Raw genomic sequence first — 23,377 nt, 5'->3', positions numbered from 1 at the left:
AATAAGTTTTGACTAAAAATGTTTTAGTTATTCTGCTGATTATTAAGTGTTCTGACATACTGGTAACATCAAATAGAAAACCAAGTGATAACAATGAAATCTTTCTGTAGAAACTTACTATTAATACTATAAAGCACAGTACTGTTTGGGCTGGACTTCTTTAAAGGCTGAGTAACCAGGGTCTGTTCAGCCCAGGGAAAACAAGACTGAGAGGGAATCTGATAAATATTTGTAAATATCTGAAGGGAGGTGAGAGGCAAATGGATGAGGCCAGGTTCTTCTCAATGGTATGTAGTGATAGGACAAGGAGCAATGGCCTAAAACTGGAACATACCATACATTCCGTACTAACATGTAGAAGACCTTCTTTATATTAAGGGTAATGGAGCACTGGAACAGATCACCCAGAGAGGCTGTGGAGTCTCCTTCTCTGAAGCTATTTGAGACATGGCTGGACACCTACCTATGTAACCGATATTATAGGGAATCTGTTTTAGCAGAAATGTTGGACTCGATGGTCTCCTGAGGTGCCTTCCAATCCCTGCAATTCTGTGATTCTGCCATATGTTGTACCATGACCCATCACATTTTTTTACTGGAGAGTGTAAAGCTGTAACCTAATCAGTACAAATCAGAGTCAGATTTTAAAGGTGAACCTGAAGGGAGTTATAAAACTAGGATTATTTCTGAAGGTGTTGTTTTTTTTTTGTTTTTTTTTTTTTGTTTTTTTTTTAGAAAAATAGTGCCTTCCACGTGTATTGCAACCTTTATATTAGTTATTAGATTCATACAAGGGGAAGGATGAGAAAAAGAATAGCAATAGGCATTATAGAAAAGTTATTTTAATTGAAAGACTCTTCCTTTCATGTCATCTGAAGCCTTTATCGTCTCTGAAAGGACAGGACCTCCTTCTGCTGTGTATTGTCCTTGGTCTGACCACAGAGTACATCTTAAGCTCAGTGGAAATTTTCCTTTTATATCAATACTAGTTCTAGCTAGATATTTTATAATTGTATCAAGGACTAGATGTTAGATTTTTGAAGAAGATTAGTGAGATTTTTTTTCAAAGATATATTTAGTGTCTTTTACTAACATTCAATTATCTGATGACGAATTTTTATTTCTCAAAGTTTATTTGGTGTCTAACTTAGTCGTAAGATTTCCCAAAACTGAAACAATGCAGTCATCTTTGTGGTTTCACTGTGATGGGGGTTCTCTCTGTTTATTTTGAGAACCTGAAAGAAGTGGATAAAACTTCAGGAGTGACTAAGCAGTTCTTTCTTTCAGTGCTTGACAGCATTCCATCTACAAGGGCTCCTGGTTATCTGGAGAGGTCCCAGAGGACAGGAAGCTTGCCGATGTGACTCCCATCTACAAGAAGGGCCATAAGGAGGATCCAGGGAACTACAGGCCTGTCAGCCTGACCTCGGTACCAGGGAAAGTTATGGAGCAAATCATCTTGGGAGAGATCACGTAGCACATGCGTGGCGTTGAGGGGATCAGGCCCAACCAGCATGGGTTTGTGAAAGGCAGATCGTGCTTGACCAACCTCATCTCCTTCTACAACTAGGTGACCAGACTGGGAAAGGCTGTTGATATAGTCTACCTAGCCTTCAGCAAAGCCTTTGACACGGTCTCTTACAGTATTCCTCTCGGGAAACTGGCTGCCCGTGGCCTGGACAGGTATACCCTTCTCTGGGTAAGGAACTGGCTAGAGATCTGTGCCCAGTGGGTATTGGTTAACGGAGCTAAGTCCAGTTGGTGACCCGTTACGACTGGTGTCCCCCAGGGGTCAGTACTGGGGCCCATCTTGTTTAATATCTTTATTGATGACCGAGATGAGGGGACTGAGTGTACCCTCAGTAAGTTTGCAGATGACACCAAGTTGGGAGGTGGTGTCCATCTGTCTGAGGGTAGGAAGATCCTTCAGAGGGATCTAGATAAGCTGGATCGCTGGGCTGAGGTGAATGGGATGAGGCTCAACAAGGCCAAGTGTTGGGTCCTGCACTTTGGCCACAATAACCCCATGCAGCATTACAGGCTTGGGGATGAGTGGCTGGATAACTGTGAAGAGGAAAGGGACCTGGGGGTGTTGGTTGATGCTCGGCTGAACATGAGCTGACAATGTGCCCAGGTGGCCAAGAGGGCCAATGGCATCCTGGCCTGCATTAGAAACAGTGTGGCCAGCAGGAGCAGGGAGGTAATCATCCCCCTGTACTCAGAACTGGTGAGGTGGTCTTGAGTACAGTGTTCAGTTTTGGGCTCCTCACTACAAGACAGACACTGAGGCCCTGGAACACGTCCAGAGAAGGGCAACGAAACTGGTGAGGGGTCTGGAGCACAAGTCTTATGAGGAGCAGCTGAGGGAACTGGGATTGTTTTGTCTGGAGAAGAGGAGGCTCAGGGGAGACCTCATTGCACTCTACACCTTCCTGAAGGGACATTGTGATGAGGAGGGGTTTGGCCTCTTCTCCCAGGCAACAAACAGGACCTGAGGAAATAGCCGCAAATTGTACCAGAAGAGGTTTAGGTTAGACATAAGGAAGAACTTTTTCTCTCAGAGAGTGGTCAGGCACTGGAATGGCCTGCCCAAGGGGGTGGTGGAGTTGCCATCCCAGGCAGTGTTCGAGGGGTGCCTGGATGAGGAGCTACAAGATACGGTTTAGTGCTTGTGGTAGCAATGGTAATGGGAGGACGGTTGGACTAGATGATCTTACAGGTTGTTTCCTGTGATTCTATTCCAAGTCCTTGCAAGACCAGCGTGATCAAAATCTGTGGGAAAAGTATGCAGCCCATTATTGTAGAAAGACACATAAATTGGAAACTAGTTACTAATACTGAGAAGTAGGAAATTGAAATTATCCAAGAACTATTTGTTTCAACATTGCTAACATTATTTGTTACCAACTGACTTGATAACAAGCATTGTCTCCTGGGAGGTTTATTCCTCATATTGCCAGTTACTGTGATTCCCATTGACTGCTCATGCTTATATGGTTTAATGGGGGTTGAGGTAGAATTGCCATCTTTAAGAATTGATCAAATCACATTACTATCTTGGAAGTATTTGCTAAAGAAAATGTGTCAGCAAAAAACACTGACATAGGAATGGAGAAGGACATTCAGTTGAACCTTCCTACAAGGCATCCACAAAAAGTTTTGGCATAACTCCATCAAGTCTAACCAAACAAACACTTCACTAGGAATGAGGAAAATGCTATATTTATTAGTGCCATTTGAAGATAACTTGAATAATCTGAAGGGTAAATTCTGCATAGATTTGATGTGTTTGGATATCAACTGACTATAACCTCAGTGTAGCAGAACTGAAGAGGCCTCTTTGTCAACGGGATACTGTGGGAGACTTTAGGAAAAGAAAGACTGAAGGAAGAGTGAAAAATGGAGCAAGAAAGAACAGAGAATGACAGAGGATGGTGGAGAAAAATAGGCAGATATTTGGCTTTAAAAAATATTGTTGCATGGGAGGGGATAGCTGTAAACTATAGAGAAAAAATGTGTGTCTCATTGGATTACTGTACTGTTTAGCTGTCCTACTTTGGCTCTTCATTGCTCCACCAGTATGTTTTATATACTTGCAGAAGGAGTCATGAGGTTTTTGGTTGGATTTGCCTTTCTGCAGAGCACTCTTTCATGTATCACCATGGAGTCGGCTGTTGCTATAACATCTAGCGTACAAATTTGTCCTTGGCTCCAAGGTATCACTTTACCATGAGAAAGGATATCTTGGAAAGCAGCCTTTCAGAGTAGAGAACAGGGAAGAACTGAATATTTTGAGCAACATATATTATCCTATGATTAAAGAAGAGCTTCTAGAGAGAAGAGAGCTATCACCTTTGTGAGCTAGCCAAAGATCAGTAAAGGTCTGAGGACAGAAAAAAGCATATTAGCAGCTATAAAATACTATAGAAATATCAATCCTTTTTATGTACTAGGGTTTTGCTTTCTCTTCTACTGATTTCTTAGTACAGACGACACAGAATTCTGTCTCAGCAAGTGGAGAACACAGTGATTCAGACAAAGGGACTAAGGAGAAAAGGGAAAAGTAATGTCAGTGGATCATAGCATACATCCTTTGAGAATGATTGAGCTTTCAGTCATTCATATGAAGCTAAAGCAGGTAGGAAAAACAAGACCTTGGGGCAAAAGTATCAAAGCAGTGGCTCAGACTGGGTATTAAACCAGTACAAACACTGCTTTTGTAAGAAAAAAGGATGAGGGAAAGTTTTTATCACATCTGAAAGTCAATTTATTTGGATAATATGAAACCTCTTGTAGATCTAAGTCATTTCCTAGAGTTTATAATATGAAGTAAATGTAATTGCATTTTCTTAAACAAACAAATCAAAGAAGAAAACAACCCTCCCCACTATCCAAATGTATTCCAATATCCTAATGTCTAAAGCACAGAAACTTTGGTTTTCTGGAGTAAATTTGAGTACAGACATTTTAATTCATGTGAAAGGAAATAGAACAATATCTCACAGAGTTTTCATAAAAGGTAGCTGCTTACAGTTTTATTTTCAAAAGGAAATTTTTAAAAAATGGCTTTAGATGATGATTTAGACATTTGATACTCTTAAAAAAGGAACAATGAAACCATTTAGATTTTCATAGTATCACAATGTGAAATCCATGTTCTATCATTTCAAATATTAGATAGAATTTGTCTAGTGTGATTATTTTCTCTCCAGAATTTCTAGGAAAAAAAAGTATTCAGTTTTCATAGTTGCTTTTGTGAAAGAGTACTGAATATTGAAATAGTTGGATTGATATCAGTAAATGCATAAAATGAGTTTATCCTCAGAAAGCTATGTTTTAGCTATATAATTTGTGAGAGGTGCTAAAAAAATAACAACTAGCTTGAGAACTGACTGCTTGCTGTGGTGCCTACCTGAGACTTACAGGATTTAAACAATTCAGGTGCTTAAATTCAAGAGCAGGTCACAAATCTTATATGAAATGAAAAGGCATCACATGTTGGACTTTGGTACTCTTTTAGCATTCACTCTTCGATTTCTTTGGAAAAATCCCAGATTTGCCAGGAAATTGTTGTTGTGATCTGAAAAACTGAAAAGGGCCTGGTTGCTACGCATGCAACAAATGTGCTAAAGCTCACAGCCAGAATCCAGTTCAAAACCTATCTTATTTGATTTATTAGTCTCAATTTCAATTAGATTGTGTTATATTGTGTTATCTTGCATTCCGATATCATAGTTAGTAGAATAAGTTTTCCTCCATAGATTGTTCCGGCTGTTTTTTTTCCTCCCTTCCTTCCTTCCTTCCCATTTTGTGGGGCCAGGGGGGTGGGAGGGGCAGGGGCCTACTGTCACCTGTCACAGGCATAGATCCCTGTCACGGGTATAGATTGATCTAGTTAACTCCGTGACAGCAAGTTTGCCAGTGATGAAAGTGTTTGGTTTTTCTCATTTTTTTTCTTTCTATTCAATCTGTTAATTTTGTAGTTCAAAACTGGCGTCAGCATTAGTGATGAGAATCATGCACTTTTTTTCTATATGGCACTTTAGGAACTGGGAAACATGGTAATGAGTTTTCTAAGTTCCAGAGAGATAGGAAAGAATAAGACATTTCCTGTGCTAGCATTTTAATACTCAGACATTTCAACAATTTCATACTAATAAACACTGGAAGGTTCTGAGGAGTAGCTACCTAGAATTCTTTCATCAGGAAAGAAGCATTCTAGCATCCTAAACTCACATGGGGGCATAATCTTGAGGGACATGCTTAAATATCAAAACAAAATACATTCAAATACATTGATATTTTTTGCAGTTATCTCTGAGTGACCGTGCTTTGAACTGTGCTGAGACTTTGCCTTCAGCAGGCCCCTGACCTCCTATGGAGCTCTGACATGCTGGACTGCAGTGCCTCAACAGCATGTCTGAAGAAGCCATTTGGAATTAGGAGATGGCATTCCATAAAAGAAAGTGAAGTTGTTCTTTTAAAGAAGGCACTATCTTGCAGTTTTAATCACTGAATTTCATCTGCTGTTGTAACATTAAAATTAGATTACTGAAATAAGTTTTGACTAAAAATGTTTTAGTTATTCTGCTGATTATTAAGTGTTCTGACATACTGGTAACATCAAATAGAAAACCAAGTGATAACAATGAAATCTTTCTGTAGAAACTTACTATTAGTATTATAAAGCACACTACTGTTTGGGCTGGACTTCTTTAAAGGCTGAGTAACCAGGGTCTGTTCAGCCCAGGGAAAACAAGACTGAGAGAGAATCTGATAAATACTTGTATTCTGAGCAGCTCCTGCACTTTTCTGGATGGTAATAATACAAAGAGACAATGTAAAATTTGTGTCCCATAAATATAAGTTTTAATATTCAGAGAAATAGAAAAATGACATACCTCCTTCAAACTGGACTGAAATCTTTTTTTCTTGCTTGGATGATCTTTAAATATTTTTATGGGCAACCTTTCTGACTTCCTAAATGCTTCCTAAAAGAATTACTTGATTAAGAGCTCTTAAAGATTATGTTGTAACTCATTTTACTCAAGTTTTCAATAAACTTCCTTGTTTTAGGTACTCATTAATACAAACATAAGCAGATAAAGTGAGTGCTTTTCTTCTACTAAATGCAGAACATTGTAATTTACTTTTTTTTTTTTTTTTAAGTGGTAAAGTCAGATGACATTCTGAAATCTCATTTTCATGATATTTAGTTTGCCTATTACACTTTCTCAACATTAATAACAATAAGCAGTCAGTTTATTAACTCGAGACTTTTAAAATATTTGCTACTTAATATACTCTTTTGTTGTCATTTACCTATTCCATGGATATTTATTTCCTTTTGCCTCATTTCTTTGAAGAGGTTGATAAGACCTTGGAGTAGAATGATAATCAGGCTGTATAACTTTGTTGTTCCCTGAAGTATGTACATATGAATGTTATAAATAATGCAGTGGCTGCAGCACTAGACTACAAAACAATACGAATGCCAACAAAGACAGTGTGGGGAGTGAGTCTGGCAATACTGTGGACATGTCAATAGGCAGACTTCCCAAAAAAGGTAGAGAGAGAAGAAAGAGGAACTGTTTCCAGAATCCTTGTCTTGGAAGAAAATAAATATTGGTTAAGAATCCTGGTGGTGAGAGCAGAATGAACAAATGCTATTAATATTATTTTCCCTAAAGGACAATAGTTCACCATGTCAGTATTTCATCATAACAAAACTTCATCTTCACGAAGATGATCAGAAGGCTGGAGTGCCACACCTATGAAGACAGACTAATAGAGCTGGGCTTCTTAAGGCTGGAGAAGGGATAGCTTGGGAGAGACTTCACTGTGACCTTCCAATACATAAAGGGTGCTTATAAGCAGGAGAGAAATCAACTTTTTACACAGTTAGATAATGGTAAGTCAAGGAGTAAAGGCTTTAAACTAAAAGATGGGGGATTTAAATTAGATGCCAGAGGAAAAAAAATTCACTGAATGGGTGGCTAGGCCTTGACTCAGGGTGCTCATAGAGGTTTCATATAGAAAGTTTTTTAGTGTCAAATAAAAGTTCTATGAACAGATAACTTTGCAGTAGTTTTGGTGCACTTTGAGGTGCAATTGCTGTGCTTCATGTAAACGTGCAGTCAAGAGTAATCAGGTCTGATTTTTATCTGAAAATCAGGTCCTATCAAACTAGTGGTAGAGTTCCTGAAATATTTTGAAGATAGTAAGCAGACCAAGCAGATAGTAGGAAAAATTCATACCACTATATTTCAATAGCTTTTGTAATTGATTGAGTTTTCTGTTATAAATATTTATATTTCTCCTTAGGTTAAATTTACCTAATTGTATCCTCAAGCACATAATCTGAAGTAGAGAACAGGCCACTTCAGAGTCCCCCCCACAAAAAAACAAAACAAAACAAAACCCTAGTGTTATGGGAACAGCTGACATCAGATAATGAACAACTCTTTGCATCTCCTATTCAACCATCCTTAAGCTTCTGCTGCTGTTGATTATTCTTGGAGACAGGAAAGTGAGGTGAATGTTTGGGTGTTAGAAAAGTACATTTCTTTAGTTTCTTCTGTCACGTTAAATTTTGCATTCTTCCTCCATTCATGGATTTATTTATATACATTCTAAAATTAAAGCAATCATGACTCACATGAAAAGTGCTGATGTAGCCTTATGGGCAGAGCAATTTTTTGCCCTTAAAATCCATTTTTTACTTTCATAGTATTCTGGAGTGCTTTGAATATTGCTGCCCAGCCTGCATGGCTGCCTTTTCAAGAACTGTATTGCATTGCTCAGTGGTACTTGAAGTGGCAGTCTGAAGTATATATAAGAACAGTTCAAAGACATTTAGCCCTTAGACTTTCTTTAGTCTTATGAAAACAAAATCATCATATTCATGGAACCATATTTGCCACAAAAGATCAAGTCAGCAAGAGATCAGAACGTCCCCCTTTTAGCACACCCTTTGGTAAATCCTTGTTTGGTTGAACACATTCGCACATCTTACAGACTATTAACTACCTTCAGATTATCTCCTATAACTATTTAATATGTATTCTTTCTTTTTTTTTTTTTTTTTTTGTTCCCTAATGATTGAAGAAGAAAGATGTGTGCTCTCTGCCTGGGTTTTACACCTGAGATCTGGTTTCTGTATCACTGCATGTAGTACACTAGAGGAATTGAAAAATATTAATTTGCAATTTAAAAAATTTACGTGGACTTGCTAGATAAAATACAAACATGAACAATATTGTAGATCTTACTTGTTTTATTGATTTTTTTGTTACTGATTTTGTTTTATACTTCCTCCTCTTCCTATGCTCCGTATCCAATAATAAACTTTTCTATGTGACATGTTATTTCAGATAGCATAATATGATATGCAATGCAAAAAGTGTACAAGAAAACATTTGGTTATGGAACACTGGCTACCCGAGGAAGGAATTTTGGATCATTTTGCGTTATGTATGTTTATTGAATCACAGAATCACAGAATCACAGAATCACTAAGGTTGGAAAAGACCTATAAGATCATCCAGTCCAACCATCCACCTGTCACCAATGGTTCTCATTAAACCATATCCCTCAACACAACATCCAAACGTTCTTTGAACACCTCCAGGGTCGGTGACTCCACCACCTCCCTGGGCAGCCCATTCCAGTGCCTGACCACCCTTTCAGAGAAGTAGTATTTCCTAATATCCAGCCTGAATCTTCCCTGGCGAAGCTTGAAACCATTCCCTCTAGTCCTATCACCAGTTACACGAGAGAAGAGGCCGACCCCCAGCTCGCTACAACCTCCCTTCAGGTAGTTATAGAGAGCAATAAGGTCTCCCCTGAGCCTCCTCTTCTCCAGACTGAACAATCCCAGCTCCCTCAGCCGCTCCTCATAAGGCCTGTGCTCCAGACCCCTCACCAGCTTTGTTGCCCTTCTTTGAACACGCTCCAGGGCCTCAATGTCTTTCTTGCAGTGAGGGGCCCAGAACTGGACACAATACTCAAGGTGCGGCCTCACCAGAGCTGAGTACAGGGGAACAATTACTTCCCTACTCCTGCTGGTCACACTGCTTCTGATACAAGCCAGAATGCCATTGGCCTTCTTGGCCACCCGGGCACACTGCTGGCTCATGTTTAGCCGAGCGTCAACCAACACCCCCAGGTCCATTTCCTCTACACAGTCTTCAAGCCATTCCACCCCAAGCCTGTAGCGTTGCTTGGGGTTGCTGTGGCCAAAGTGTAGGACCCGGCATTTGGTCTTATTAAACCTCATCCCATTGGCTTCAGCCCAGCTCTCCAGCCTGTCCAGATCTCTCTGTAGGGCCTCGCTACCCCCAGGCAGATCGACACTTCCAGCCAACTTGGTGTCATCTGCAAACTTACTGAGGGTGCACTCAATGCCCTCATTCAGGTCATCAATAAAAATATTGAAAAGGACAGGCCCCAGCACCGACCCCTGGGGAACACCACTCGTGACCGGTCGCCAGCTGGATTTAGCTCCATTGACCACCACTCTCTGGGCTCGACCCTCCAGCCAGTTCCTTACCCAGCCAAGAGTGTACCTGTCCAAGCCACGGGCTGCCAGCTTCTGCAGGAGAATACTGTGGGAATACTATTGAACATACTAAAAGAGTAAATAATTAACAGCTTTTACATTTGTCCTTCTGTGTTTATGATGTGAAAGTAGTTTCATAAAAGTATCACAGAGTTTTGAACTCATTACTCCCACATCTGTAGTTATGTAACAGTTTTTGGAAAAAAAGTAGTTCAAATTGTAAACCAATACAATAGAACTCGACCAATACAATAAAAGCAATTACCAAGAGCAATACTGTGGAATTTCATAGCTATGAGGTAATTTTTAGGATTTTTTTTTATGTAAGAATATGTACAGTCTTGGGCTTGCCACAGTATTTTACTTGACTACTACCGGTGAAACAAGAATATCTATTCTGATGCTAACTTGGAGATATCATCTATAATCTCTCCTCTAATAAATGAATACATTTAAATGAAGAAAAAACTCATGAATTAACTGTTGCGCAGAAGCCATAATGCTTTTGTGTTGAGTAGGCACAGACTAAATTTCTATTCATTGTCACCTACCTGCATAGTCTCATTTCACGTAGAAGGAGCAATGTTTGTCTGTAGACTACTGTTTGTCAGGTCTCTACTCAGAACACAATGCCTTGTCTTTTGGTTCTACCACAGGTCTCAAGGACAGTTCTTAGTTGATGAAGGTTTTTAGTTTAGTATGGTAATAATACTGTAGATGTGTTAGATTTAATAATAATAATCACATTTTCTGCTACACTGAGAAAAATAATTTCACAACAAAATATGTCTTTTTTGATCAGTGCTATAATCTCACTTTCTTTTATTCTAGTAATATTTGTATTTTTCTTAAAGGAAGATGATGTTCTTTTTTTTTTTCCCTCTGTTATTGTAGAAATTTAATATCTGAGATAAGTTAAGTTTTAAAGAAAAACAAGTGCTACTGAAAGGTGGCAATACACTGTACATATGTAGCTTTGGCCAAATGCTTCTTATTCTGCAACAGAAGGAAAGTGCATTTTCTATTTTTAGTTAGAACTGTATTTTCAAATATGTCAAAGGTCTAATGAATCCTGTAAAATACATCTTTTCCAAGGTATTCATGGTCTAACAGATGGGAATTACTTACCTTTAGCATTGCTTCATATATAATACTGAATGATGCCTTATACTATTCTTGTTTGGAGAATGCCTGATAGATTATTTCAAGATTTTATTCTTATGTACAGTATAAAACTTTTGTGTTCCATGAACTTAACCTTTTTTTCAGTATATGCTTCAACCCTGACAATACCATAATTACAGAGAGAAAATTCTTAAATAAATTGTTCTGTGATTCTTAATCTATTATAATATTATCTTCATAAAACAGAGTTTACTGTTCATCCTCATCAGATGATGATCAAAAGATTACTGTTCATGTAATCTTTTAGAGCATTATACATATATATTAGAATATGCAATCTATTAATTTATGCAACCCATTGCAGCCACCAGCTGGGCAAGAGCTGCAGCAGATAATTCAACTTTTCTTGCATCAAATTCAACATCTATATGGTAGTCTGTGAATTGTAAAGTAAAAAATTAAAAACATTTGAAATCACCAGGTCATTTTTATCTGCCTACATAGTCATATTCTACTGAATGTAGTAGGGAGCAATGGTTTGTTCTTTTGTTGTTATGCTATCTTTGTATTTTGGATAATATTAAATAATAGTTAGCTACGGTTAGTAAATAACTAAAGCATAATATGAGTTACTTAGCACAGGATGTTTTTTACTGATATGAATTATCTTCCTGGAGAAATGTTAACTAGATCAGACTCTTACACTGACACCGTAAAAACAAATATATATGTATTTCCTCACTTTCTTTCTTATAGCTCTGTTCTCCTAAATTAGTGATTCAAATAAATCCTGAAACTTATATAAGGAGAATGTATTCTTTGTTTCCTGAAGTTGGAATTTATAGTTAAGGAAAAATTTTTTGTCTGAAGCAATATTCTTCAACAATAAGGCAGGAGAGTTACTTTTAAGTAGTTAAATAACCAACTAACAGGTATGTGGGCAGTTCTTTTGTGATAAGTACTTGATTCCAGAAGCTGTCAAGTTTAATCTCATGTTTGTAGTTATAACAATAATTTCCATTCCAACAAAGCAAGGATATAAAGGATACCCTAAAGCTATGCCTATAGGATGCATTTTGTATTGTACTTCACTTCTTTTAGACAGTTATTAGGTAGCTTCTACTTTCAGGCAACTGAAAATGTTAATCTTGATTTTCTTTCACGTGCCTATTACCAATATTTTGGTGGGTGATTCTGTGTTAGTAAACAAATGTTTTGATAGGGTTGACCATGAGTTAATTGATTATGAAAGGAAATCACTTCAAATTTCAGTAACATAGTTGAGATAAAAGCTGAGGGAAGCTCTATAAACAGCTTGACTAAAGACTTCTCAGATGTCTGCTGTTTAGGGAATTATATTACTTTCATATCCCAGTTGAATTTATCTGTTCATTCATCACCAAAATTCACATTGGATTCCTTCCTTTTAAGAGGAAATTTTTAAAAACACTTCCTAGAAAATCTAAATATACTTAAGGGCAAAAGTCACACAGTGATCTGTGTACATTAGTGTATTAGTAGATTTAGAATTGTCAACTTTTATTTCATCTTGAAAAAATAAAGCTGTAGTCTGTAGGAGATAAATGGGAAAAAGTATCATTTCTTTTATCTTCAGAGATGAAAGCAAAAACAATGTCGAACTAACTCTTCTAAGGTATTTTAAATATTTGCCGCTCTTAGCATTTACTCTTTAGCTTTTAGGCTTTGTGCATTGTACTTATCACAAGCACAAAGCTATATTCTGGAAGCAATTTAAAATACTTAGAGCAAGGCTATTCAGTAGAAATGTTGTTCTCCATCCCCTTGCCATGTGGAGAAAGGGCACTTTCATTTGTGCTTCCACTTGGTAAATCTGTTCACCATTGTAATTCATGAAAAACTGCAGTACAGTAGTACCAGTTTAATTTATGCACTTTTCTTAACAAAGTTTTGCAGATGCAGTAGGCAATAAGCCATATGAGTCATTCACAGAACTTTACAAATGGATTCCAAGATGTGGTTCTAAAATTGGACAAATACCTTACCCTATTTAAAGTGAGCACACTTTTTTTTTTTTTTTCCAAACAAACAGATAATCTGATGACTACATACGGAAAATCAGGACATTTCTGGTTTCCAAATTCTACTACCTAGATTTCTAGAAAATAGATGAAGAATTAAATAAATACCTTCTAGGCTTTTAGACAGTATCACTAACCCTTTAACAAACTGATAATTTGGGAACTTACACTCAAACTCGAGATGATCTCAAGGACAAAGTAAAGGAAAAAAACAAAAGCATTCTTTTGTTTGCAGCTTATTTAGTGTGCTATTAGAGAAGGCTAATGATAAAGGTGTCACATCAGTTTAAATTCAGTATTCTAAAAGCAATATTAAGCATTCAGTGATGTCTTTATATATTTGTCTCCCTTTATACCTCACAGAGTAAACTACATTATAGTTTAATCTGAATGCCTGCCCACAGGGATACCATATGCAGCTGTCCCATATGACAGTTTCCAATGAGAAAATAATCAAGATGTTGAAAAACAGTACTATCTTTTCTTCTGCACATAAATTTGAAGGATTCAAATTCTTCTGTATCACTGTATTACTGTTGCGCTGCACAGCTGCTTTTCTGCTATCAGAATCACTCTGTAAATATCTTCTGAAAAATACAAGTAAAATGCTGGTGTGTAACAGAATGCATCTTTCACTTGAAAACCTGGTATATCATCCCTTGCAAGAAAAAAATAAACGAGTGAAGACTGTAATTATATTTCATTTCAGCCTTTCCCCGAGGCATACAAAATGTTTCAGAATGTTTCTGAAGTCTTTATGGAGCAGAATGCATGTGAGATTTCAGCCAGTGACACAGACCTTCTCCAAATACATTTCTGGGTATAATAAATAAGCAAATAAGCAAATAAATAAATAAAATAAAAGCGAGGTCATATTTAGGAACTTTTAAGTTCCAGAATTGGTAGTTGGTTTATTTTTGAGTATTGAGACATTCTGAAATGAAGTAACACTAGTGACTGTTTTGTGAAAGAACAAAGCCCAACACTGACTTTATACAAATGCTCAGCACCTAGATTTCCTAACTGATCCGGAGTCTTTCAAAGATGAATTCACTGAGACTTTTGTAGACTCAGAGGCTGTCTATACCAATCCACAGTGCAAAAAGATCTCTAGCTGGGTGATAAGTGATACATATTATGATTCCTTTTTGTAGCATCATGAGACCATGGTCTCAAATTGGGACCCATCCTTGCACTTTCATATTATGAGTTTTACAGACACTGCATCCCATGTTTTCTTCTCAGGTGTTTTTTTTTGTTTGTTTGTTTGTTTGTTTGTTTGTTTTTGTGTGTGTGTGTTTTCTAGTTATTCACGTTATTCTTTTGCTAAATATTCATGCAAACCATAAACATGGGCTGCCTCCAATTTAGTGTATGTTCCATATCTGTTACAAAAATTTGCCTGTTTGAAAAATTACTAGTCCATGCGCATATTATGCAGGATGTCTATAGACATTAGTCAGCCATTTGGTATATTATCATCTTGCTCATTATTCTGACGTGAAATGTTTGTCAGTCACATCCTTCAGTTTTCTGTGATTCCAGTTGATTGCATGACTAAATACTTTAATTTTATATTTTCAAAATTGTAAAGCACTGCCTCTGCCTAAAGCTGAGATAATCTTGAATGCCATAAAATGCATGATTCATACAATTCATTTTATTACTTGAAATGTTTGATATGAGTCTAGCTGAAATTTTAAATTGAGTCATTTCTCAAGGAACAATATGACCTGCAACATAAAGACAGTAAGAAGAAATGTAATTTTTTTTCATATAATTAGTTTGTTGTGATTTAACCTGGCAGGTGGCTTAGCACCACAACTGTTTGCTCACTCCCCCACCTTCCCAGTGGGATGGGGAAGAGAGTTGGGAAGAAAAAAAGTAGAACCGGTGGGTTGAGATAAAAACATTTACTAAGATAGAGAAAAGGGTACTAGTTATGACTATATATACACATGAAAGTATATAACAAGTGATTCACAAGCAATTGCCCAGTATCTGCTGACTGATGCCCAATTAGTCCCTTTGTGAGCAAAAGAGAGCCAGATGAATTCCCACCCCCTTCAAGACTCCTTCCACTTAATGTCATATGGTAGGGAATATCCCTTTGGCCAGTTAAAGTCAATTGTCCTGGTTCTGTTCCCTCCCAATTCTTCATTCTGAAGAAATCAGTTCTGTCCCAGCTGAAAATAAAACATAGTTTTTTGTTTTTTTTTGTTTTTTTTTGTTTTTTTTAATCAAAAAAGTAACATTTTTTAATGCATGAAATGATTATGAAGTAAATAATATTAAGAAAAAAATATAAAATTGATTTAGAGTATAGAAACAATATTTTGTTGGACTCAAAAATCTTTTTTTCAAATGAATTGAGAATGTTAGCTTTATTTTTCTCTTTGTTGATATTTTTATATAACAGTCAAAGGAAGTTATGCACTGTTGAGTTCTCCTTTGGCAGCCAACATTCTTAGTGTTTGTTTCTGACAATTGTTGGCAACGAATATTTATATTATTAATACGAAATAAATGTTTCTTTTCATGGAATCATAGAATCCTCAGAGTTGGAAGGGACCTCTGGAGGCTACATAGTCCAACTCCCTGCAATGAACAGGGACACCACAGCTAGATCATATTGCCCAGGGCCTGATTCAGCCTTGCCTTGAAAGTCTCCAGGAACAGGGTATCCACTACATCTCTGGGCAACCTGTTCCAGTGCCTCACCACACTCACTGTAAAAGACTTTTTCCTTATACCCAACTTAAATCTCCCCTCTTTAAGCTTGAAACCATTTTCCATTGTTCTATCACCATAGATTCTGTTAAAGTGTCTGCCCCCTTCTTTCCTGTAGATCTCCTTCAGATATTGAAAGGCTGCTATCAAGTTTTCCCCAGAGTCTTCTTATCTTGACTCTGAACAGCCCCAGCTCTCTCAGCCTGTCCTCATAAGAGAGATGTTCCATCCCTTGGATCATTTTGCGGCCCTCCTCTGGATGCACTCCAACAGCTCCTTGTCTCTTCTGTACTGAGAACTCCACATCTGGACGCAGTACTCCAGGTGAGGTCTCATCAGCACAGAGAAGAGAGGTAGAATCACCTCCCTCGACCTGCTGGCCAGACTGCTTTTGATGCAGCCCAGAATACAGTTGGCTTTTTGGGCTACAAGGGCACATTCCTGGCTCATATCCAACTTCCCATTCACCAGGTCTTTTTCAGTGCAGCTTATCATTTAACTCTTTATCATTTAACTCTCAGCATCAATATAATAACTATTTAGCACTCTCTGTGGAGATTTCCATATATCAATTAATATTGATAATAGTTAAACATGGTCATTACAAAGCATGAAAAAGCCACTTGTATTGGAGAACTGAACATATATTGCTGACAAGAAAAAAAGAATGAAAAAATAAATGAAAAAAAATTGTCTATTTTCAGACATCAATCTTCATGTGCTTTAGAAACCCTGGCTCAGAATCTGTTCTGCTGCTTCTACTAATTCATCCAGAAAACATACTATTCAAAAATTTTATAATATTTAGAAATGTGACAGAAAAGATGACTTTTTAGTTGAAAAGCTTTTTTATATTGCAGTTGACACTAACAAAGCAGCAACACATCTGGTGATTCTTCCTTTTTTAGTGACAAAATCTGTGCAAAGCTGTAGGCAAAAGTAACATTTAGGGGTGCTTAATTTTCTTTAATGTAACCTTTTCAAATTCTTTTCAGTTTCTCACACTTTTCTAAATTCATATGATCTTCATCTCTCAGTAGTTTTAATAATTTTATTGCTGAAGGATTAGCAAAGGGAAGAAATGCAAGGCAAGTAGCATGAATTACAAAATCTGTCTCTAATGATACATGACTGCTTTCAGTTATGAAAATAAAATTGTTAATGTTCTAACGAGAATGCAATCTGATTTTACTAAGCAGAAAATACTACAGAATTACAATTCTTTTAATACCTCATTTATCTTTGCTTTTCTTTAGCTGCTCATGTTGAAATATATGGCTCATGAAATACTTTTCAAACTATGAGCATGTTGTGCTGTCAGTAGTATCAGGTATCATTTTGTCAAAGTCTTTGTTATAGGCTGTGGTGGAGGAATCTAGGTTAGACCTGCTTCTGGTTAAGAATTAAGGGAGAGAAAACAGAAAAGCAGTAGGGCTAAATTGCCTTTAAGACTCTTGATTGAGAGGAAAGAAATAAAGATCAAAGGGTACTGATTAATGGAAAAAGTCTTAGCTTTTGTAGGAAACAAGTAGAAAAGTTAGAAACCCGCATAAGGAATAATATATTACAGGGAAATATTGTGGTGTAAATCTGCTGGACAGCCCAGCACCTCACATCCACTTGTTCATACTCCACAGGTGGGATGCGGGAGAAAATCAGAAAGGAAAATCAGAAAGTGCCCTAACTCATAAGTTGACAAAACAACAGTTTGCTGCGTAAAGCAGAAGCCAGGTGTGCATGCAAGGAAAAATAATAAATGAATTCACTACTTCCCATTAACAGAAAAATATTCAGCCACTCACAGGAAAACAGAGCGCATCACACTTAACAGTTTCCTGGGAAAACAAATACCATCACTCTGACCATTCACCCCCTTGCTCCTTCTTCTTTCCAGTTTTATTGCTGAACATGATGCTATATTCTATGGAATACCCCTTTAGCCAGTTTTGGTCATCTGTCCTGCTTCTGTCTGCTCCTAGCTTGTTGTGCACACCTAGCTCCTTGCTAGCAGGGCAAGTGTGAGAACCTGAAACGTTGTTTGCTCTTTACAGGACTGCTCAGCAACAACTAAAACTTTGGTGTGTTATCAGCATTCTTATCACCCTAAATCCAAACACAGCTGCTAGGAAGAAAATTATCCCAAACAAAATCCTGACAGGAAAAAGAAAAGAAAAGAAAAGAAAAGAAAAGAAAAGAAAAGAAAAGAAAAGAAAAGAAAAGAAAAGAAAAGAAAAGAAAAGAAAAGAAAAGAAAAGAAAAGAAAAGAAAAGAAAAGAAAAGAAAAGAAAACCTGAAATATAAGTCTTATGAGAAACAGCTGAGGAAACTGGAATCATTTAGATGGGAGGAGGCTCAGAGGAGACCTTACTACTCTCTTCAAGTCCCTGAAAGAAGGTTGTAGTGAGGTGAGGGTTGGCCTTCACTCTCAAGTAACTGAAATAGAACAAGAGGGAATGATGTCAAGTTGCACCAGAAGAGATTCAGTTTGGATTTTAGGAACAATTTCTCTGAAATAGTGGTGAGGCATTGGAACAATCTGCCCAGGGAGGTGGTGGAGTCACAGTCCCTAGAGATATTCAAGAAATGTGTAAATGTGGCACTGAGACGTGATTTAGTGGACGTGGTGTTGATGGGTTGATGACTGGACTAGATGATCTTAGAGGTCTTTTCTAACCTTAATGATTCTAGTATTCTATATTTTTATGCAAGAGATTGTTTTGACCAAATGCAAAGAAAGGTTTTGGTATTCTTAACAGAAAGGATGAGAAGACATTGTTCAAACATGATGATGTGAATGAGTACTTAACGTAGTTGATAAAATCTATTTCTTGTCTCTCACATACCTTTAAATACGATTTAAGTAGCGTGGAACCATTATGCCTTAATGACATTAATCAACACAATATGTATTTTAAGTTTATTGTGATAGTTCTTGAATATGTAAATGGACAGTAAATATAGTTTTTGTATTTGTCTCTGTTTTATTTATTTATTTATTTGTTTATTTCTCTACCACAGAGGGATCTTTGTATGAATTTTATTGAAAGTAAATTGGATTTTTTAGTCCTGGATTGTTTAGTGAAGATGCTTAGGTCAGAATATCTTTTATTTTAAAACTCTTCCTTATAGCTGCTTCATAAATTATATTGTAACTCTTTAGAAGAATTAATACAGAAGTCCTAAAGGCAAACAGAGAAATAAATTATTGGAAGTGAAATTACTTACAGTCTTTTCATATCTTATGACAAGAGGAACAATGACAAGACTGAACACAATGAGTCATTAAGTGAATTGAACAAGTATAAGTTCTTCCTGAAAACTTTGATGATATGGATCAAAAAATCTGCTGATAATGTGATCAACTAGTCACACAATCATCAATTTTATTTAAGCTGTATATATTCTTGTTTTCACTAGCTTTTAGAGCTAATTTAATTAAATTGATTTTTTAAATAGTCAGTTTGAACTGTGTTATACTGTCTCACAGATGCTCTGAAATAGGCAACTTTATCTTGTATTATGATGTATTAAGTTCTGTCAACATGTTAGTATACTAATATATATATATATATATATCTTTTAAAGCCAAAAAATGTGTATTTGCATGGACAAATTTACATTAACTGAACAATGTTTCTAAGAGCTTTTTGGGGGAATAAGTTAAATGTCTCAATTTACATGTTACCTAGCTTAGCAGGGATTTTTATTATCCAGGCAACTCTCACAATGAAAAACTGTGGGCTTTAAGCAAACATGTGTTGGGCCAGATGTCTATTATTAACATTTAAAACTAATATCAGCAGTATTGATAGATTTCATGGAAAGATCTTTATCTTGTAAATAAGGTGGAAAATAGCAATACTGTTTTTAATCCTCATGATAACTCAGATTTACAGCTGTCATGGAATATTCTCAAAGCGTGATAAACATGTCCAGTGTCTTTATATAGACTATCTGTCTCATTCTCACTCATTTTTCAAAATCAAAATAGAGGAATTTACTTAAACTAAAGATTACAACTGCACAGTTGAACCCCTTAGTACATAATGTTCAAAGTCAAGTAACTGTGTGATATAAGCCCCTTCTTTCATACCAACACATTTATTCTTTTCTTTTTATGTTTCCTATGTGGTGGTGGTGGTGTTTTTTTTCATACCAAAGCCTTCCTGAATTACCTACTGTTTACTTTGTAACTCTGTATGCCAAAGCACTGACATACAGCTAAGTATTCAAATATATCATTTTCTTTCTAAGCTTGTCTTAATCATTCCAATATTTTGAGCTTGACATACATTTAAGATGAGGTTTTATGTAAAAAAAAGAAAAATGTGTGACTACATTGACACACGAGTATAATTATATGAACAATGAAAATCTTTTTTTCTGCTTGATAGCAAAAAGCTTTAAAATGGTATAATTGTTGTTATAAAGACTGTTGAAGATGGAAATTGATTTTCCCAGCTTGGAAGCGAGCAGTTTTTCTGCCACTGTTCAAAGTTTTTGTCTTTACTTAGCAGTAGCCTAAGTGATATTGGCTAAAGCAGTAACAGGAAATTGTGAGATTTTTCTGCCCCATTTTTGATCATTTGAATAAACATAGAGACAAAAATATCCACAGAAAAGAGGTGAGACTACTTTCTTATTCATTTATTAATTTCTTCCTGGAAATTTCTGACGGTGATGAGGAAAAATAAAATTCTACTATTTACAGGGGAGAAAAGTATTTATCCAAAATTTATATTTGTATTATAGATGTCAAAAAGAAAAGAGATATTAAACAATGCAATAACTTTAATTACATTAACTTTCTAATGTATTATATGCAAATATGCAAGGAAAGAGGTTGGCCAGCGAACAAGGACAACTGCACTAAGACATGACAATTCAGTTTGTATAGGAATGGGAGACACAGCAGATTTATTTTTGGATTTGTAGCTAACCTGTAACATTTATTCTGATTGTAGTATGAGAACAGAAGAAGTCTTATGGGAGCAGAATGTCATGATCTGTCTTTAATTGCTCACCTTGTTCATCACTGGTGACATACAATTTACACTGTAAGGGACAGCTGAGAGAGAAATTGGAAAATTAACCTTTTTTTCCCCCTTTTATGTACCAATCTGAACTTTAGAGATATGAAGAGGAAAAAAAAGAGGTTCTTCTTTGGTCTTCAAATAACTTCTACTGTATATTGTCTTTGTCTAACTGAATTCAAATCACAGAGTGTCATTACCTTAATCCCTACCTCTCATTTAAAGTATTGGATGATTCTTCTTAAAATTGAGGTACCTTTGCTATTTTTAGTGAGTCCTCAAGCCATCAGCAGGAGGATGTAATTCCTTTCTTTTGTCCTCAGTATAAATGAAAAATCAGATTTAATTTTGTTGAAAGATTTGGATTGATGAGGAATGGCTGTCTTCTGCTTCTTTTGAGAGAGTGGTGAGGTGCTGGAACAGGCTGCCCAGAGAGGTTGTGGATGCCCCATCCCTGGAGGTGTTCAAGGCCAGATTGGATGCGGCCCTGGGCAGCCTGGTCTAGTATTAAATATGGAGGTTGGTGGCCCTGCATGTGGCAGGGGGATGGGAGATCTATGATCCTTGAGGTCCCTTCCAACCCTGGCCATTCTTTGATTCTGTGAGTTTAGGAAAGACAAGAAACCAGGCTGTATATCAGCTTTTGCCTTATTACATAAATTGTTACTCAACGTCCTGCTCATCCCATATATTCATGAATTTTCCGTGAGTCAGGATAACATGCTGGTGTTTACAGTTGCTGCTAAGCACTGCTATACAGCGCCAAGGCCATTCTTAGCAAAGAAAAAGAAAAGTCGAAAGTTATGTACTACTCATACTTAGAAACAAAGATCAAAGAATAGGTAATATCTGCCTCCTAGTAATCAACATAATCATATTCAATGGAACTCTCATTATTTTATTTTTTTAAATATTTTTTATGTATTCCAACATAATGTGGAAAACAGAAAAGAAATTAAATCCTTGTGATTTTTTTTTTTTTCTTTCGAATTGTACAGATATTTTTATGAAAGTAGGCATTATACCACATATTTTCCAGAAATACAGAAAATCATAGGGGCAGTGATGGGATGGATAGTTCACTCTCTGTCAAACAAGTGACTGGAAACTGCATCTTGATAGATCCTATACTGCATAATTAGTAGGATTTGCCAGCACTTATCCAGCATGTACCAAAACACTGAGTAGCCCCAGGCTTGTACTTAACTGACTGATTTTTGCCTGATGCAATAGCAGAATTTCAGCACACTATCAACAAAAAGTGCATAGTTTCTTCATTATGTTTCCTTACATTTTGCTGAATTGCTGTTCCAAGTCTGTATTTTATAGACAGCATGAGTTTGCCAATGTGAAGGACCCATTCAGCAAAGAAAATGCTATGTTAAAAATTTAAAGCTGTGTGTAATTTCTATCCTTGCTTCTAAATTCTGTCTTTTTGTTTCCATTTAAGAGAGGAAAGAAATAAAAAAAGAAATTGACCTCTGTCATTTAATAAAACTTATAGCTGAATGGATCTCACAAGCAAAATAAAAATGTCAAATTTTGTAAGACATGCTCTAGTAGATGTGAAAAGAACTAAATAAGGTCAATAGAAGTGTTATCAATACAATCAACAAAATTACATTCTTTCATGAATATTGGTTAAGGAGGATATCTCCTCCTTAGGGGCAAAAAAAAAAAAAAAAAAAAAAAAAAAAAAAGAAACCTTTAATAATTTATCTCAGAAATAAAACAGATGAATGAGCAAAAATCAGGAGATATTCTAATTCTCCTGACAGAAGTGATAATTTCCTGCTGTAGTTTGGAAAACGTTGGTACTCTTCAGGAGAAAGCTTAAGCTTACAGTTTAAATTATAATCTTCATGACCGTAAACTCCATTTTTGGATGCTGACAACAGCAACAAAAAAAGTATAAACACTGCAGCCACTTGAAGCAGAGTGCAAAACTGGTTAAAGAAAAGAGAAAAAAACAGGTCTTTGAAGGCTCTTCTGCATACCAGGCAGTATTAGTTTAAGAGGCTCTTTCAGACTATGGCATTTCTAGTTACATAGAATCTTTCAAGTTGGAAAAGATCTTCAACCATCTGCCATTCATAGCTAAATCATGTTCCTAAGTGCCACATCCACACATCTCTGAAAATAACTGCAGGGATGGTGATGCCACTGTTTCTCTGGGCAGTCCATTCCAATGTCCAATTACTCTTTCCATGGAGAAATTCTTGCTAATATCCAATTTAAATCTCACCTACTGCAAATTGAGGCTGCTGCCATGTGCGCTATCATTTGTTACCTAAAAAAAGAAACAAACACTCTCCTCCCTGCAACTTCCTTTCAGATAGTTGAAGAGAGCAATGATGTCTCCCTTCTGC

Source organism: Phasianus colchicus, chromosome 1, assembly GCF_987193195.1.
Source record: "Phasianus colchicus chromosome 1, bPhaCol1.hap1.1, whole genome shotgun sequence".
Lineage (NCBI taxonomy): Eukaryota > Metazoa > Chordata > Aves > Galliformes > Phasianidae > Phasianus > Phasianus colchicus.
The sequence above is the reverse complement of the archived record's forward strand: the minus strand, read 5'-3'. Positions refer to the sequence as shown.